The following is a 19,918-nucleotide window of genomic DNA, read 5'->3' as shown; positions in this document are numbered from 1 at the left end:
ATCAGGGCCTCGATGGTTTGCTAACACTTTACCCCTGCAGTAAGCAGACCCAGTCACAGGCAAAATGGGAAATTACAGGACATTTTCTACCCAGTCAGGGACTGTGCCTGTGCCCAAAGCTTTGTGCATGACCAGGAGCAGCTGAGAAGTCGCTCTGTTTGCTGGCAGGCAGACAGGTCCTAAGGTGAGGGGAGGGGGATTGAGTGGGGCGGGCTCGGTTTATTCTTCTAGACGCATCTATGAGCTAAGCCATTTCTTCATGGGGGAGGGAAGGTAGGTAGCAGGTAAAGAGAGGTCACAGTGTTTCTGTAATATGCAGGTCCCGCCTGATAATTATACCACTTTTTTTTCAGCTTTTATCACCTCTTAATAAGTAAGATTTTCTGTATTTTCAAATGTATCTCCCTAAAAAAGGGCACTCTTTTCACCAAAAGTACAAGCAAAACACATAAAACTTGTTGACAGGATTTTGACTTGTGTGCTTGAAGGCCTTGGATGTATCTGGACTGAGGCCTGGAACCTATGCCATTATAGGGCCCTTCCCCAGAAGCCACTATCTGATTTCCCAAACCCTCCATTAGAACAGAATGTGTGTGTGTCTTTGAAAAGAATGGTGTGGCCGTCAATCTGCATATATTGTGAAACTCCTTTCCTAGCTCTACCTCCCTATCCCCACTGTTTGCACACACATGCGCACACACATACAGAGTTCCCTAACATTAGGTTTTGCAGTTTTTGGCACATTATGGAATGGAAGACATAGGTGAAGGCATGTGGTTCTGGAACACAAAGCAAAGAGAAACAGAAGCTTGTTGCTTCTCACTGCTTGTAAGCAGGAGGTAATTTAGTGTCATTCTAGAAAGAGCTAGGAAGGGAGAAAGAGAGGTGTGTCGGGATCACATCTGGTCCCGGAATGAGGGACTTTGTTGAGGTCTGTTCTCCTCCATCTTCAATCCTCCTGCCTGACCTCATGGGGCAAAACTCTAACATGACATTCTGAGAGATTAAAATCTATCCAGTTTTTAAATACCTACAAAGAAAGATTTCACAGCCTCCCTCAATAACGAATTCAAATGATTAAACATGGGCTCAGAGAACACTTTTCTCCAAAGTGTCAAGGCATTCTTGCTTCAGTTGAAAATGGTTTCCCTTCTGGAGTGGAAGAGGCAGTCCATCACCATCCTGTGTGACATGACGGTATTAAGATGACCGCCAGCTTCCCAACTAAATAAGCCAATCCAATGCCATCGTATAGCTCTTTTTGTTTATTTTGAATCTTCTGTGTGGTGCCTTCTTCCTCAACTTTCTGCACCGTGTTTTAGTTGCAGAAACTAGATAAAAGGGATATATGATGGTTTCTATGTGCTTCCTTGGGTTTATCCAAAATAGTCAGCTTAAAAAAAAATACAATGCTAATTCAAAAATCAGCCTTTTTCCTGTCCATTTTGATTTCTTTGGAGGTATTAGGACACTTATTCATAGTTCTTTAGGATACAGAAGTCTTCTTAATCCAAAACATTAAATGCTAGAAATTTCAAGAAGGGCAGTGAGGGAAATTTTTGAGCAAATATTAGTTAGGATGCCTATTTGGCATCTGCGATAAAAGCAAAACTACTGTGGCTTCAAAATGTAAAGGTCAGTTTCTCCCTGCGAAAATGTACGTGAGCGCGCCGGCTGATGGAGGGACTCGTCTTTGTATCTTGTAGCTCTTCCATCCTGTCCTTAAGGCTTCTGTTTCAAGATATTGTCACCCTTCAGCCGACGAGAGGGAGGCAAGAGGCAGAGGAGACCACACCCCTCATTTTAAGGGGACAACCCAGAAGTTGTACATCTTCCTTCCATTCACATCCCACTGGCCAGCACAGAGCCGCATGGGGGAGCCGCAAGGGGGGCCTGGATTATGCTGGGCGTGCGTGTGCCCAGGTAGGACTTCAGAGTTCTGTTACCGAAGAACGGAGGATAACAGCTCTGCTTCGGGCTCTGTAGAGCCAGCCCGAGACGCCCGCCTTGACCACAAGTTTAGCTAGAGGACTTTGAAGTCTTATAGAAAAAAACTAAGGATGTGAAGGAGGAGGAAATCTTGCTGTGCAGGAGGAGCCCAGACTACTGGAGAAGACGGGTGGTGTAAGCCCGCAGATCTCAGTCCTGGCCTTCCGTAATGAGGTACACCTCTCCTGCTGCTAGACACGAAGTGGAAGCTTAATTAACTCCCAGAATATTCTTTGGCTACTGTACCACCTAATTAAAATAGATGACGTAAGTGAAGTTTCCAAACGAAGTAGGTTCAATAAACCAAGATCACAACTTGGCCTGGTTACTCTCGTTTTGGGCCACAGGAGCTACACTAGTCTGTTGTCTCTTGATCTAGATCATTCTATTAGCCTGAGGTATTTCTCTACACTTCCGTGAGAGGGGCAGGAGCGTCTATTTGAGGGCTGTGATGAAAAGAAAAAAATAATAAAACTTTTTAAATGCTAGTAAATGAAAATTTTAAGTTTAAAGAAATGGTACTACTGCTCCCACCCCCTTGTAAGATCTGCATTACTTTAAGAATGTTCTAGGAAAATAACCATAAAAAGACATTTTGCTGATTACAGTGCTGTATATATTCCATCTGGGACTTGCAAGTCCTATTTGTTTACTCAATTAGCCAGGCGCTTTTTCCTGTTAGTGTCCACATTCATCTTTTTCAAGTGGAACCCTGGTTTTCATCTCAGCCTGACAAGACCAACCTGGATTTTGACAGTCACACTGATTTTTATCTATTTAAACTGCTAGAAGCAAAATCCGATTTTGTTCCTGGCTTTTGTTACTGAGAAAAGTAATAAAAACCAAGGCAGAATTAGATCAGGGACATCCATTATTTTAACCAGGAACAAGAAAATAAATGTATACCTCTCCCTAAGTATTGGATTAATTTAAGGATATGGGGGATGTTAAAAATTGCATTTAAAATGTGTTTCTTGGCTGATCATTTATTTGACGTACAAATTTAACATTTCTATTGTCTGTTGTAGAAATAATAATATAATAATAACGAAAACTCTCGTGTCTTGAGTTCTCAGTATGTACCTTCCCTGCACAAATTTTTCCGTGCTCAGTGCTTAAGCCTCGAATCAGTTCCATCCAAACTGCATGGCTGCTAACCCAGCAGAGGAAAGGAAAGCCAAGGAGCTTTGGGTGGGAGATAAATAAGAGCTTCTACCTCAACGCCAGCATCCCCAATTTGAGTAGATTGCGCATTCTCAACTGGGGCTACATTGCCCCCAAGAGGGTGAAATTTCATTCCTGAAGAGTGAAAGGGTCAGATATTATTGCTGAAGTCAGAGTGGGGGCAAGGGGGAGATGTGACAATGGAAGAATGGCCAGAGAGAAGGTATGATGCTGGCTTGGAAAACGCCAAGGAAACAGGTCCTCTTCTGGAACCTCCGGAGAAGAGTGATGCCCCAGCGACACCTTGATTTCAACCCAGTGAGCTCCATGTTGGACTTCTGCCCTGCAGAACTATAAGATAATACATTTGTGTTCCTAGAAGCCACGAACTTTGTGCTAATTTGTTACAGCAGCAATAGCAAACGAATGCCCCAGTTTCCTCTCTCTTCGAGAGAAGAATAGAATGGTCTATGTCACAGGTTTCTGGTCAACATTAAATAAAATAATCCATGAGAGGTACTTAGCATAGGGCCTTGCCAGTGTTCAGATGGGCAACGTTTGCCCATCTGTTGCTGTGTTTATGTTGCTGATAGACCTCTTTCTTTGTATCAGTGACAAGAGTCATGTTTTAGACTGGCCACTTTGTCACTTTAAAAGGATTTTGTAGATTAGCAGCCCAGTAAGGGAAGGGGAGCCCCAGGTGGGTCAGCCATCTCAGAGAGAGAGACATTCCAAATGAGAGCCTGGCTGGGCTGGAAAGGAAGGATACACTCCTGTATTGTTTTCTTTTTTTAACTTTAAGAAAGTGTGTGTGTTTTCATTCTTGCTTTTTTATCAACCAAGACAATCCCCACTGAAAAGGAGAATCTTCACAATGGAACGTTCACTGACTTGCTTCGTTAAGTCAGTTAGGTAGAGCCTAGCATAAATGAAGTGAAGTCCACACGTTTTTCCCTGTGTTTGTTGAGTCAGTTATTTTCACAGAGAACAGCTTTTGCATTACCACAGGAAAAGAAACTAACAGCCTTGTATTCCTGCTACCCAAGTGTTAGACCTACTTGTGTTTACATATGTTATCTTTTAACTCACAGCATCGCTATGAAGTAGATAGTATGACTCTCATTTCCTGCTGAGGAAGAGGGAGTGTCCCCACAGTATCATTATGAAGTAGATAAATAGGTATTATTACTCCCGTGTATAGCTGAGGACCCAGGGGCTCAGGGAGGGTGGCATCTCTCCTGGTTTGGGTGGGACAGTGATGTGACTGCTGTCTGGGGCTGCTGCTAGCTGGTTGCGTACGCGAGACCTTTTGGTTGAGGCCTGTTTCAGAGCCTGGTTTTTAGTCTTCAAGGTCCACGTACTGGACTTTGTGAGCTCGGAGGTGCTCAGGCTCTACAGTGATATACTCTGGCTAACAAAGTTTCAGTAAGGATGACGGATCAACCTCTTGTCATTAGGGCATCTCTTTCTTTCTAAGGACCAGGACATGCCCTCTCCAGTGTCAGCGGCTCACTAACTTCTCTTGCTCCACACCAGTCTGATCTCTGCACTCCCTTAGCATTCACCCTGAAATGTGCCTCTGGCTGGTTCCACCCCCCACTTGTGACCCTTCAGGGACTGCTTGCTAACCTCAGGATTAAGTTGAGGCCCCATAACCTGATTCATAGACGTCTTTCTCTCTAGGTTCATCTCTTCATTTGGTTCTAGGGATAATGATCACCCTGTCAAGCCCAAATGTCTTTCGCATCTTGGCTTTGGTGCATCCGAGTCCCTCTGCTGAAATCATGTTCTCCCTTTTCGTTCCCTCTTCACTGCGCCCCATTCCTCTGGGTAATCAGGATCCATGTAGGTCTGACCTCCATCTTGAAGCCTTCCTTGACTCTCCTAATCTTGCTTATTTGCCCCTCCCCCCCCCAAGTCAAAGTGCTCTAATAAGACCTTGTACTTCTTCTCTACTAGTGTGTATTGACATGTGTCCTTTTTATCTGGCTGGTAACCCTCAGCAGAATCAAAAGTTCTCTGAGGCCAGGGTTGGTATTCCACTCACTGTTTTTCTAGTTCTTGGCACGAGTTTGTATATATAGGAAGTTCTTGATAAAATGTTCTTGAATAGAATAAGGACTAGAAGACCTATATTCAAGGCCTGGCCTGCTACTTTTCAGTTGGCAAGTTCCTTATACACTTCAGGTCTTTTTATAAAAAGAGAAATTTCACTGAGATGTTTTGAAGTTCTTTTCCAACATGAACATGCTGGGATTCTGATGCAACTCATTAGCCACCCAGAAACCATAAATCAGCAGTCATGTCTTGCAAATGATCAGTTGAGCGCATTGCCATGGACTTAATTTCTTGAGCACGGATTGATTATTTCATTCCACCCACTTCTATACATTAATGGTCAACAGATTCATGCCTGTTCTTATGTTGATATTTTTGTTCTTGACCCAAGGGTTTATTTTCTACAGGGTATTCTCTTCATTTTATACTGATTGACACATCTGAAAAGGCCTCTTAAGCCTAAGAAAATAAGTTCTGTTTATGTCTATTTTTTTGTTCTTATGTCCATCTGTTTTTACCTGGAGGGAGTTAATGAAACTTTTTGCTGTGCCAAGAATTTCAAATGAAGGTAATTTAAGAAACTATTAGATGAGAACTGTAGTCTCAAATAAGAAACAAAATCTGCCATTTTTGCAGATTGCTCATGGACTTGAGTTGCCAATAGATGTAATACCATATATAATTGTATGAAGTATATGATATGAAAATAAAAGGAAAAAAGAGAACCACTGACATGCCAGCAGTAAAAGGGTTAATGTCAAATGTGAACCATCACAGTAACTCCCAAGTGATGTCTGCTGGGTAAACTTCCTGCTCAAGGAGTCCAAGGCCATCTACGGACTGTATTTGTACTTATACACTCTGGAGGTTGCTAATGGTCATAGGGATCACAGTATTAGTATATCTCAGTTACTTCTTGTTAGTAAATTAAACGTGTTTAGGTATTTCATTCATATGTTCTATGTCATAATCAAAAGTAGTAATTTTACTAAGAGTTTCCCCAGATATAATTAGCTTTTCCTAAAATTTGCTCTATATTTCTTGGTAATTGTGACCCATTCAAACTTGAAAACAGACTTAACATTTTTCAAAAGTTCCTTCTTAACCGTATTGCAAAGTCTTGATCAGTGTTATTAAAATGATATACCTAATGGGATAAAACATCAGGACTCTTAGGCAACTCACTACACATGATTTTTGTTTTCCGCTTTTCATTGAAGGTTTTCTTGCCCAATGCAGAATTCCTTTTGTCTTCGGATGAAACTGTATTTGGCCTTGCTGATAGGCTAATTAGCATTAGGATCTTTTCCCCTCTATCTCTGTTATTTTTATGCATTGTTGCTTATTTAGCAGTCCATGGTGATCTCTGACCTTCTGACTCAGCAAAGCCCACTTCCAGGTCAGGTGGCCGTGACCTCGTGTGGACAGAGCAATTTGTTAGCAGGACACCAGGAAAACACCAAAGACAAATGGATTTGTTGTTTCTTTACTGACAAGTTACTCTGAGCTCAAAACACAGCCAATGAAAATGATTTGATGACTCAAATACTTGGTATAGAAACTCTGATGAAAATAATATATCTTTATTTTATATGGAAAATAAGTTGTGGTTTATTTGGGGGACAGTTTTTATATTTGATTACAGATTATGTAAATTACTTTGCAAAAAGTAGATCAGAGGAATTAAGAAAATAATACTCATATTTACATGTCTGAGAGTTGAAAGTGAATTCCAGTTTTTATGCTGCATATGGGGTATATGAATATGTAAATGAAGTTCAAATCCCTGAAAGTTACTGGTCCTGTTGATGAATCAATGAAACAGTACTATAAATTTGGCTGTGTTCTTCTAGCATGTTAATTACTTCCATCATTAAGATCAATGATTCTTTTTTTTTTTAAAGATTTTATGTATTTATTTTGAGAGAAAGTGAGAAAGAGAACACAAGCAGGGGAGAGGCAGAGGGAAAGAGATAATCTCAAACAGACTCCCCACTGAGCCCAGAGCCCGACGTGACACTGTATCTCACAATCCCGAGATCATGACCTGAGCCGAAACCAAGAGTCAAACACCCAACCGACTAAGCCACGAGGCACCCCAAGATCAATGATTCTTAATGGCAGGTGGTTACGGATGCAGTTAACAAACAATGTAGTGCTTTGTCTCATAGCTCTGACTTTTAAAAATCACTTAATTTGGTATTTCAGTAGCATCACAGGAAAATAAGAATGTTTTCCTTACCAAAAGATTTAATTAATCTGCAGTTAAAAACAGGTTGGTTAATGGCAGGATTTATGACGGAGAAGAAACATGGACAATAAGCTGTCCCATGCAACAGGAATCCAGATGTTCCAAGGGTAGGCAGAAGGGTGGGTATCTGTAAACCCAAGAAAGGACACACACCTGGCAAAGTTCAAAGGAGGAAGAAAAAAAATACAGTGTCCAGAACAGTTTCTTGCACATAGTAGGCACTCAGTAAATAATTTTGAGAGAATAAATGAACTGAGACCTTCCAGCCATATCAAGCATTGGTGTAATTTACTTCTGATCTAGCATACAAAAGTGACCCAAAAATAATAAATGGGAGTGATGAGAAACTTAAATTCCTTAGGCATCTGCTAGAAGTCTTACTCATGTTTAAAGGAAGACAGAATTTCAGATACCAATTTACCTTATTTTCATCTCTAGGAAGGTAAAGGAAGTGAAAGGAGCTACTACTTTGGATCTAATTTTAATGAAAAAGAGATTGGTTGGTGAAATAGAGGTAGAAGGAAACTTTATCCATTTATTCAATAATATTTGCATGTCTACTATGTGCCAAAACTCTTGGAAGATAGTGACCGTGTCATTTTAGCTTTTATGATAACCAAAGAGCAGGTGATGGAGATAGCCAGATGTGTATCTCAGATATTAGGAGCGAAATTGCGAACCTCAGAGAAGAAATAAATAGGATTCTATAGGTGAGACTAGACTAAAGAGATGAGAAACCCAACTCTTAAAAACTGAGATTAGGGCTCTTTCTGTGTGCTCTCAAAGCTTCTTAAACTTCCTTCTCAAATTCGTATCACACTGGATCATGAGTGCCTTTGCACTCACTTACCTATTTATTGTGAAACTTTAAGCTTCAAGAGGGCAGCACTATATCTATCATGTTTATCTTCGTATCCTAGTAAATAAGACCGAACTTGGCATATAGCTGATACCCAGTAAATCACACACACACACACACACACACACATGCGCGCACGCACACTCATTGTATATGTAATGAATTAAGCAAAAAAAAAAAAGATGAAATTCTGATAATATAATGATGAATATTTTCCCAAATTATCAAAGTTAAGGCGCACACACACACACACACACGCACACATTTGTCAACTCTGAGAGTCCACAGTTTTTTGAACAATTGGAACTAGAGGTCTGAAAGTTCTAAAACAGGTAAAGAGATGGCCATGGCCGCAAAGGACATGCTCGAATTAACTCAAAATATAAAAGGCCGTTTAAAGAAGAATGCAAGGACAGGCAAATAACCAAGAACAAATACCAAAGAGAGAGATAATCCCACTAGAAAGGTGTCAGGAAGCCTAGAGTCCAGAGTGAGCTGAAGTATGTAAAAAAAATTCTGAAAACAACAAAAGGGACTTAAAAAGCTGGCAAGGAACAATTCTACAGAAAATGAAGGTCGCAGAATAAACCAGATGTAGAAAATTGGAATGCTTATGATGCCAAGTGTGGTGTTCCCATTTTTGATAATAACATAGTTACAATTTCTGTCAAGAGTGGAATATTATTTTTAGTTGTACTTTTTACTGTAGAATTTTATTTTGCTATTGTAGAAAAAAGTACAAGAAAAGGACAGGACCTCTGACGAGAAAAACAAAGGACTGTTCATCTCTTCTTATTCTTGGCTTTTAATCAAGGATCATGATTTCCCACCTGGTAAGGGTAGAACAAAATGACGATAAGAGGAAATTGAGGCCCGTGGCAACATAATACCAGGTCCATAGCCCTTCCTGGTGGATTGGGGTCTCCTGGCCCAGATTGCATCCACGAGCCTGAGAACACTCAGACCTGTGACTTTCCCACTCCAACCACCCATCTTGAAGGAATGTCAGCAGATGGATAAAGCCCCAAATGCCCGGGGATTGGCAAAAAGAGAAAACACAGAATCTCAGCAGAATTTTAGAATTCATTCTGAAATTTTTGAGAACATTCAGAAATGAAAGTGATAATCATTAGATGCCAATAAGAAATCAAGGGGGACTAAGTGATATTCCTGTTCGATAGAGTAATTGGAATGCAAGATGAAGAAAATGTGGTAGTAGGTGCCTGGGTGGCTCAGTGGGTTAAAGCCTCTGCCTTCGACTCAGGTCATGATCCCAGAGTTCTGGGATCAAGCCCCACGTCGGGCTCTCTGCTCAGCGGGGTGCCTGCTTCCTCCTCTCTCTGCCTGCTTCTCTGCCTATTTGTGATCTCTGTCTGTCAAATAAATAAATAAAATCTTAAAAAAAAAAAAGAAAATGTGGTAGTTATGGTATAGAGGAATATCATGCAGCCAGTTTTTACAACATCTCCAGATTTCATTGTGGATTTAATAGAGAAATATGAATGGAATAACAGTAGTTGTGCAGATTCACAAGTAGGTTTACATAACCAGACCCAAAAAGTACTGAAGACTATGTCCATGTGATCATAGAAAGTGATTTATAATTACTTCTGTTTTATTCTAGATTCTTCTTTAACAATGACTTTAACAATGATGAATTTGATAAAAAATAATAGAAATAACAGACACCTGTTGATTCTTATGTGTCAAGCACTGTTCTGTTACTCTGCATATATTAGTTTATTTAATCCTTACCACCATCCTATGCAGTCAATACTTTATTCCCATCTTATAGATGAGTAAGCTGCAGCACAGAGTTGAAATGACTTCCTCAAGGTCACACATATCTTAGGCATCAGAGCTGAGATTCAAGCCCAGATTGTGTACTTAATGGCATAAGTTATATAAATGATATCCTTCAAGCTTGTGAATGACCAAAGGGAAATGTAGAACTGGAGTGGAAAGTTGTAGATTTGGTATCCAAAAGAATTCCAGTCAACTGGAAAAATTGGCCAAATTAACAAGACAAAACTGATTTAAAATAAAAATATCCACATGCACTTAAGTTCCAAAAAAAATCAACTCTAAAAGTAAAGATTGGAGAAAATGGAACTCAGTAATGGATCAAATAGATCAAATGAGAAAGTCTTGGGAATTTCATTAATATAGGCTCATTCTGACCAATGTGTAGTGTGATGTGATTGTCAATAAAATGCAAACTTAGGTTGCATTTAAAAAAGGAATAAGCCCATAGAATGAATATATATACATACTGTTATACAATATGTTGGTACATAATATGATATAACATAATATATATAGGTATCTTATATACCAGGGTGAGATGATGCAACACTATGTCACATGAAGAGTGAAAGCACTCGCATAAATAAGGTTCTGAAGTTTCGACAATACAAAATGTTTTGTCCATAAAATAATTTAGAGATTTGTGAAGTCCTTACTCAATCTAACATCCTGTGATTCTATGAACGATTCTGTACTAGAATAGAGAAAGCATACGTAGGACAAATGTGACACGTGGGGAAGTGTGCTCAGACTATCTGAAGGCCTAGCTAGGAGCATTGCATGGGAAATTATAGGAACATAGGTTGACTCCATTATTACCTAAGAATTTACTCAAAACTAGTCTCCTGCAGAAGCAGCTATATTAAGAGGGGCAGAATCTCCATCATGGAATTTGTTTGAGCAGACACTGGATGGCTACTTAGTGAGGGTGCTGGAAAGGAGGCTCACTTGTAGTCAGGAAGACAGGAGACCTCTGAGTCTCTTCTGACTCCAGATTCCAGAAGAGTGGACAATTACTAGACCTCTCTCTGTGAAACAGGTAGTGAGGGAAGGATGTTGAGTGTTGAAGCTGTTCCAGCTTGCAGGACTGTGAGTAAGTTGAGATCTGGAGATGCATTCCATGGGAGTCAGAGTTATGAACCAAATCTAACAAAAAAATCTAAGCTACACAGAAAGTATTTGTGCCTTTCTGGTGATAATTTTCTTTCGATTTTGCCTCAATGATAAGTCACAAATTATTTTCCAACAAAGCCATATATTTGGAAGCATTTCGCATCTTGCCTACAAGCAGGCTCTTTCCATGACCATCTCAGACCCCTAGGCACAAAAAGCCCAGAGGAAATATTTCACTTCTGGGAGTATGCCTAGCATCAGCTAGACCTAATTTGATTTCAATGTTCATTTCAAGCTTTTAAACAATATGACAATGGCAGAATGAGACACTTATGGGAAACGTAGAGGAAAGACTGAGGAATGATTACAAAACCAACTTGCCTCCCCTTTTGGAATCCTGGAGTTGCAAGGGATTCAGAGGTCCCCCATTTTCCTGAACTATAAATGAGTCCCTTCTCCAGCATCCCACTAAGTGGTCACCCAGACTACGCCTGAATAAATCCTGTGCCAGGAGACACATGACTCTTATGACAGCACCTTCCACTTAAAGACACCAGATGTTAATATTCTATGTCAACTCTACCTCAGTTGGAAATTTTTTAAAAAATTTAAAGAATAACAAAGACATAAGTGGTAACAGGAAGAAGGGGGAAGGAACACAAGGAGATAGTAAGTAAAGGGAAAGGTGAGCAGGAGGATGAAAAATGGTTTGGCAAAGTGTATTTCACTGAGATTTGTCCTCAGTGGGAAGTGGAGAACAAAATTTAAAGCACTGAGAAAATATTGGTCTTCCCATTGATCATTTTTCTATCCCATTTGGCTTTCGTGCCAAGCCAGCTTTACATTTCTAATTCTAATGCTTGTGAATAAGAAGATTTCCCAACTGGAGTGAACCCATGAAATAGTTTTTAAACAGTTTCCTTTATGTGCGTTGAACCAAAACAATGGCAGTAGTCAAGGGAGATAAGCCCACACCTGGGAATCAGTTTCAGACACTGGAGTCCTTGTCTTGCTATTGACCAGCTCTGGAACCTTGACCCGAACTTCTCTACACCTAGTTCCCATATCTGAAACAAAGGATAAAACCCAGTGCAGTGCTTGAGGAGTTTTTGTTTTGTTTGCTATTGTCTTCCCCAGCACCTAAGACAGTGCCTCACAAAAGGAGGTGCTCACTAAATGTTTGCTAAATGAATGAATGAACAAGCTCAGCATATGATAGCTCTTGCTAAAGGCATGACAGCGTTATCAGACATGAGAAGTCTTTGTAAAGCAAGAGGCTGCTGGATTTTTCAGAGATTTGAAGAAGGAGAATGCTTTGTCACAGATCAATTTATTTTTTCCCCATCATACGGCATAGCTTCAGGATTTTTTTAAAAAATTAAACTAAAACTGTGAGCATTATATAGTCTTGGTAGTCCTTCCTTATCCTTCCCCAATGTTTTCTATGAGGTTATCTAGAGTGGTCTCATTCTGTCTAGTCGTATATTGTTAGAAGACTTGGAATGAAAAATGAAACCAACTGAAGTCTGGCTGGCAGCCATTCAGAAATAGATTTTTTTAAAAAGTAGATTAATTTCAAAGACATTTTCCCTCTTTAACACTTACTCATATTTTTAAAAAGAAACACTTAGTGAAACAAACAAGAGTGTCTTTTCAGTGTCTGGTTATCTCTTTTTCAAGACCGAATTTGGTAAATGACATAATATTAACTATTAGGTATTCCCAGGATACAAACCAGGTAAAAATAGAACCAAATGAAATTCTAATGCAATTTATGAGTTGCTTTCCTAGAGTGAAATGAAACTCAGCTGCATAGCTTTTGTTTCGGAGTATATATTTAATATTAGTCAGATTAAAGTGTATATTTTTGCAAAACTAAAGGGACAAATAATCAAGTTGCATCAAGTTGAAATGGTTAAAAAAAAAAAGTCAAGTTTTCAATTCAGCATATCAAAAATAATGAGAAAATTGGGTTTGGTTTCAGAACCCATAACCAAAAATGACAGGGGAGTGGGCCAGAGAATTGGGGTGGGGGAAAATGACAAAGAACTCTCCCATTTGCTAAAAAGAAAGCGAAACCAGGACGTGATCTCTTTGCCGCATTACAAGCAGGACAAGTATATAACTGAAACCTCTCTGAAACCACACCTTTCTCGAACTGCTTTCCGAGGTCATCTAATCGCTTATCCCTGCTACTCTTAACTCTGTTCAGAGCCAGTCTTAAAATTATACTACATTACAATAAGCTAAACACTTTGCATCTATCCAAGACACGTAGCAGACCCCCAATAAATATTTATCGGTTGACTTCTGTGAACTCTGAAGGCAGGCTTTCTCTCCGGCCTCACACGTGACGTATGTGTTTCTGCCAGAAAGGTTTCCGATTCGCCTTTCCTCTTAACCGGAAATGCCGTTCCCATCGCTGCCGGAACTTCCCTAAAGTAGTCTAAAACAGCCCCAGAAGTCCTGTCTGAAAACCCACCTAAGCTAGAGCCTTCTTGCCCCTCTAGAAGCCCCTTTTATAAACGTGACTGTAGACATTTCAGGATAATTTAAGATGCCGGTCTTATTTCTCTTGGTTCTGACACACCCCCACCCAATGCCCCACGATGTCCGTCCCTCCAGAAGGGGCACTGAGTGTCATTTCCCACAGGGACATACATGTGCCGATGACCCTCTACATGCAGTGTCCAGCCCACAGGCAGCGCCCTCAAGAGACTTCTATGACTGGGTATTGACATTTTTAGCATCAGTAAAAAAATCAAACAACCCTGATTGCTCATCTCTATCAATCCTCCAAGGATGGGTATGGTGGAATCAAGGCGGTGAGAGATGGATCTTTTCCATAGAACAAATGACCAAAACCTAATACATTTACACCTGAAAATTGCTTTAAGGTAGATTGGATGACTAACAGTCTTCCGAAGGGAAATAATATACGGTATTATATTTATTTGAGAGGCCTGTACAATATTTGAACTACTGTAGAAAAACCAGTTTTGATACAATCTTTAGAAAAATGATTTAGAAGAGATTAAACTACATATTGCTGAGGCCTATAGACCATCATAAGCATGCGGTGCTTTCTGAACTTCCCCCAGTGTGAGCTGAGCCACAGGGCGGGCTGGAGAGAGGGTCAGGTGTGTGCTCCCAGGCCTTTCATGCTATAAACTAAAGGAGTAAGCAGGTAGACCAGGAAAGAGCTTACTGCAAAAGAACCCACAGCGTACATATGGGTGTACACAGCAATAAAAATCCATATGTGTGGGTAGAGTTCATAGGGGTGTATATAAATGGTAGTGGTTAAATGTTGTTTAGCATTGGGTAGAAAGCCAATTAATTTTTGTTTTCTCATATTCCATAGAAAGTGTACAGTTTCAGCCTTTCTCTTTTGGGCAGAGTATAGGTTTTGATGGAGAGGAGTGAACTAGAGGGTTAGTCTAGTGACCTGGTTACCCTAAAAACAAGACTTTAGGTGAGGAAGAAATAAAACGAGTAGAAGACATTGGGGAAGTTACCTGGTTAAAGAGATGGGACACCTGCAGTTTGAGATGGGAAGATGTGGAGGGCTTCAGTGCTCATGATTAGATCTTGACCTTGAGAATGACCAAAATATTGCAAGGTGAGAGGAGGAGGAGGAGAAGGAGTAGATTGGAGGGTGTGTAAAGTGATGTAGCTAGAACAACATTCGATGCTGCTGGTTTTAATAGTGGCACTTAAAATGATAACCCAGTCCTAGATGTTGAACGCCAAGGAATGAATTATTAAAGGCTCATTGCAATCAAAGAAGGAAAAATAAAATGAGAAGACATTTCTTCCTCTTTTTCCATGTCTTCCCTGAACATTTAATTGTCCAAGACACTCTGCTAGGTACTTTGGAAAAGAGAAAGGAGAAGTGGAATTTATCAGAGACAGGCCTTTGAAAGGGAAAGGATTCTTTCTTTAATTCATTAAATCTATAAATATCTTGTATATTTGAAGTACTTTTAAAGTCCGTATTAATTTTCCCACCATAGCTTATTTCAGGTGACAAATTTGTATTTTTTATTACAATTAGAAATTGAAAGAAAATTTACTAAGATAGTAAATATGAACTGTAGAATTTTTAGCATATCATAAAATGGTGAAAATGAGTTTTTATTATCCGTGATTGCATTAGAATAAACTCAAGGGCATTAAAATCATATTCATTCGCTCTCTTTTATCCATCCTTAATACAGTTACCTGAAATCAGAATGTATGAAAGGAGATTTAGTACTTTCTAAGTTGTTCTCTAATTAGCTGTAAGACTTAATTTGAACTTTGCTCTCTCTGTATTGTAACTGCTTATCGTCCTCTGAAGACCAGTACCTTAGCTGTGAATTTGGTCACCAGAGCTTCGATCACATCTGGTTAGCCACATGGCTGGAAACTCTGACCTGGCCTGTGTTTCCAAGCCATTCTGCAGCAAAGAGTCTTTGTGAGAAAGAACATGAAGAACAAATGACCCTATGGGCATAGAGCCCTGTGAATTTATATCACTTCTGGCAACGCTGCATCCGGGCCTTAGCCCGCCACCCACGCCTCCCTGGAGTTGCCCTGGTCCTCCCATAAGGCGTCAGCGTCCAGGGAAGGGGAGGGCATAGCCCTAAAAGGACACTTTGTGGTCAGAAGGTTGCGTTTTGAAGGCCAGCCCCATCACTGGCTAGCTGCATGACCAGCTAGATGCCAGGCTTTATTTCTCACCTGTAAAATGAGGAATATGGAAAAGCAATCACACAGGCTGTGGAGGAATCCAGTGAGATGATTTCTCTATTTATATTTATCTTCTAACACCTGCTGTGTGCCCAAGCACTGTTTTCATCACTTTTACGAACATAAACTCAAGTCACCGTCATTACCACCCAATGAGGTTCTTATTATTAACATCCTCATTTTACTGGTGAGGAAGCAAAGCCATTGAGAATTCTGTGTCTGCCCAAATACCAAGACTAGTAAGAGGCAGAATTGGGATCCTGGTAATTATTTATTTTCCGTCATAAGAAAATAAGGAAGAATTGAAATAGCAGAAAATTGGCAGTTTCCTCTCTGTAATCATTTACGGATGGACACTCTGGATGTTGACCGAAGCACCTGATTCACGCCCAGGCCTCTAGCACTCTACCATAGGGCCAGCTGGGGGGTCTTGGGCGGGGGGCGCTGCTCCTTAGGTGACTTTGCCTGTGGGTGGTGACTCACATGGGCTCTATGCTGGGGACCAAGACAAGCCCGCCCCGATGGAGAAATAGCATCTTTCTGAAAACATGTTGAATTCACATACTCGTTTTTTTAAAAATCAAACCAGCAAACAGAGGTAACGTACACAGGACTAACTTGCCTCCAGGTAGAACAGGCGTGATGGGTAAGAAAGCCTTCTCCATTCTGCCTGCCCCCCCCCCAGCCAGTGGTTATCCCCACCCCCATACACCTCCCATGAGCTTTTCACTGGTAAGGACTGAACGTTCACCATGAGAATTTCATTCCTCCGGATGAGAGCATGACCCTTTGTAAAATGTATATACCCAGGGACATGGTAGTGCACGAGTCACTTAGTGCACAAGTAGCCAGCAGATGCTTCCAGTTAGGTCTAGAACCTGGAACAGGTTTTAGAAGGGGGAGGAGATAAGGCAAGCCACAGGGTGTCGTGCCAGGAATGTTTGCTAATTGATTGATAGGCCTGCACTAGTGTCACGGGAAGATTAGAAGCCTTCCGCAGATGACCATACCCAGAAACTGACCTTTGGAATGATGACTAGAGTCCCAGCCTGTATGTCCCTTAGCCTCTGAGGCAGTCCGTGTAAAGGTTGCAAGTTCGGTCTTAGAGCTGCGCCTTCCCAAGGATAGGAGAAGTGGAGAACTGGGAATTCACTCATAAGAGCCTGAAGGCAAAAGCACTGGCCAGTTAGCAGGCCATTTCCCGAAGGTGAGTCCCTCTGAGCCTCAGGTGGCTGAGGCCACCAGCCTACTGCGGGTTACTTGGCCACACCCAGGATCCTGACACCTACCCTGGTTTCTGATTACACCCGCGTCACTACTGAGATGACTTACTGGTCATGGTAAAAGCATGTCAATAAAGGTGGCCAGTCGGAGAACAGGGCTTATCTGCCTGGTGAGAGAGCCAGAAGCTCGGGCCTTGCACGGGGAGCCCTGATTTGGAACACGCTGGGAAGCCTTAAAAAGTGAGTTGAGATTGATTTTGTCAGAAAGCCTTAGGAGGAACAGTAATTGTGCTGGGGGGGCTGGAGGGGCTGGGGGGTGGGGGTTATCAATGCATTAGAGCGGCTGGCTCCTTGTGGGTTCTCTCCTGCTGGATATCAAGGTGCTGCCTCAGTTTCCTAGTATTCCCTCCCCACCCAAGGCTGGGGCCTGTGAGGCAGTCATCTTACACTGTCTTTACTGGGCCAGTGCCATTTCAAGGAAGCAGGAAAAACCTTTCCATGCTACTTTGAGAAAATCATTAAATGTTTACTCGAAGAGTTCTGACTTCATGAATTAGGAATATTGTGAGCTTCTTGGAACAGAGGTTTCTGCAAGGAGACGCGGCTCTGAAAAACGGATGGTTCCTTTACCAGGTGTTTATTCCACGACAAATGAGCCAGCTTCCGCAGAGCTGGCTTCGAACGTGTGGCTTCTCTTTGCCAAGTTGAGTTAGGATTTCTCTTTGCCAGTCCAGAGTTATGTTGCAGAACCACAATGCATGTTTTCTTTGGAGGCGACTATCAGGGTTTCTTTTATAAAGTTGCTGTAAAAAAGTTTTTAAAAAGCATACAGCCCCCGCTGACCGCGAGCCTGCCTTGCGCCCTCTGCCATGCCGGGTGTCTGCAACGGCCCTGGGGCTGCTCTGCCCTGGTGCTGGAGCCAGCTCCGTTCCAACTCTGATTTCCTGAGTCCACACTCTGATTTCCTTCTCCACCTCCTCGTCTGGCCTCCGTCTGTGTTTTCGTGTACATGTCTGTCTCCCTCCGGTGACAGAAGGATTCAGTAGGTCCAAGTTGAGCAGTGTGACTCCAGTAAGTAGCTTACTTACTCTCTGTGCTTCCATTTCGTTTTCTGTAAAATGAGGCCAGCGTACTCCGTAGAATTATTAGGAGGATTAAAGGAGTTAATACGTGCAAGGTGCTTAGTGTGGTGCCCGGTCCACAGTAAGAGTTCAGTTAGGGTTCTTTCGTAACCACTGCGCGCAGTCCCCATAGAGCATGAGAACAAGCATTGCCCTCTGTAGGACTTGCCCATAGCGAGTTGAAGGACTGGGGACTAGGAAAGAGAAGGAAAGCGTGTTCTTTTTCAGCATTTGGGGAGTCTGTGTAAGGCAGTTGGTGCTCTGGTGTGTGGAGAACTGCGCTGGGCTTTTGTGTCCGCACCCCTCCGGGATCAGAGATTTGCTCGAGGGGCAGGAGGGGGATGGGAGCAAGCAGGTGTAATCTGCGGTAAGGGAGCCTGTTAGAGCGTGCTTCTTCGAACCTCACAAGGCCAGTCACTTCACCTTTCCCAAGGCATCTCTGAAGATGGGCATGTTTTAAAGCCTCGAGCTGACATCACTGCATCTTGAAACATAATTGAACGGCTGGTACAAGTGGGTACTTGCACCGGGCCCAGGTCACCCACATCTCTATGGAAACGCATGTTTGCCTGAAAGCCCAGCGATCAGAAGCAGAGCCTTCCCTGAGCTCCAGCATCGGGTCACTTTTAGTAAAAAGCTTTATTTATATTCTCAAGCCGTCAGAGACATAGGAAATGAAATAATTTCACATTAAATAGAAAAATCATGCTACAGCTGAATGCTAAGAAAGCCTGCCGCACGCCCACCCGGTGCTTGCAGGGCCCGGGATCCGCTGCATTCATTGATTTGAGTTCCCCTCTGCTCTTTTGCTTCCATTTGCATTCTGCTGCCGAGGGGAGGTGGTTTGGCACTCTATGCAAAAATGGGTAATCTTCATTCATACGCATTTACCAGCACTAAATGGAAAATTTAAAGCCGGGCCTGCCATAGAGTGTGCTTTGTGCTGTCTGCTGCCTCGGCGTGCAGCATACAGGAGGGTGGCCGATCCGGAGGATGGTGCCTCCCACGCCAGTGCCGGGCTGTTGAGAGAGGTCTGAAACTTGCATCAGCACATCTTGCCCTAGATGCGTTCAAGTGATATTCTAAGTGATTGGAAGCTTTTATCTGCCTCTGGAAGCAGGCCTTTTCAAATAAGTATTGACTGTTAATGACCTGTTTAAATAAAACATTCAATTTTCTTTCTTCTCCCCACAAAGAACTTCGTAGGCAGCGACATTTCTAAACCAAAGGCTAACCCTGCCTTTCAAAAGAGGCAGAGTCTGGGCTTTTTAAATGTGAAATTTTTTCTGACATTTGCCCTTAAAATGCTTTTCAGCGAAGTTGTTCTAACAGTGAGTTTAGTACATTGAAGTGTCTTTGAATAAAAATGCAACCTTGAGATTTTTTTTTCCCCTCCAAATTAAACAAAAAAGTCTTGGTAAGTATCTTTATATGAAATTCATATTTCAATCACTGTTCTCTGTTTCATTGTTTATGTGTCCTCATTCCTAATAATTAAAGCAGCTTTCCTCTGAGGAACAAGGCACAGCGCAGGAACTTTTATTAAACTGTGGGAATCAAACCACAGAAGAAAGAGCTAAAGCCCTTGGAACTGGAGAGA

General features: G+C 41.6%; 1 protein-coding gene across 4 annotated transcripts in view; it reads left to right on the top strand.

Moving 5' to 3' along the window:
- Positions 1–19,918, top strand: part of LOC116869151 (SPATS2-like protein) — a 160,415-nt gene that overhangs the window by 50,936 nt on the left and 89,561 nt on the right. The window contains exon 1 of one of the 4 annotated variants that reach the window (XM_032860134.1): positions 17,319–17,437. The exons of the other annotated variants lie outside the window; for them this stretch is intronic. The gene's annotated coding sequence lies outside the window, so the exon portion shown is untranslated. Of the gene's footprint in view, positions 1–17,318; positions 17,438–19,918 lie in introns of those variants that run through there. 4 annotated transcript variants of the gene reach the window in all.

This window comes from Lontra canadensis, unplaced genomic scaffold (assembly GCF_010015895.1).
Source record: "Lontra canadensis isolate GAN:19392208 unplaced genomic scaffold, GSC_riverotter_1.0 scaffold18, whole genome shotgun sequence".
In the NCBI taxonomy this organism is placed as follows: Eukaryota; Metazoa; Chordata; class Mammalia; order Carnivora; family Mustelidae; genus Lontra; species Lontra canadensis.
This window is presented reverse-complemented; position numbering and strand designations above follow the sequence as displayed.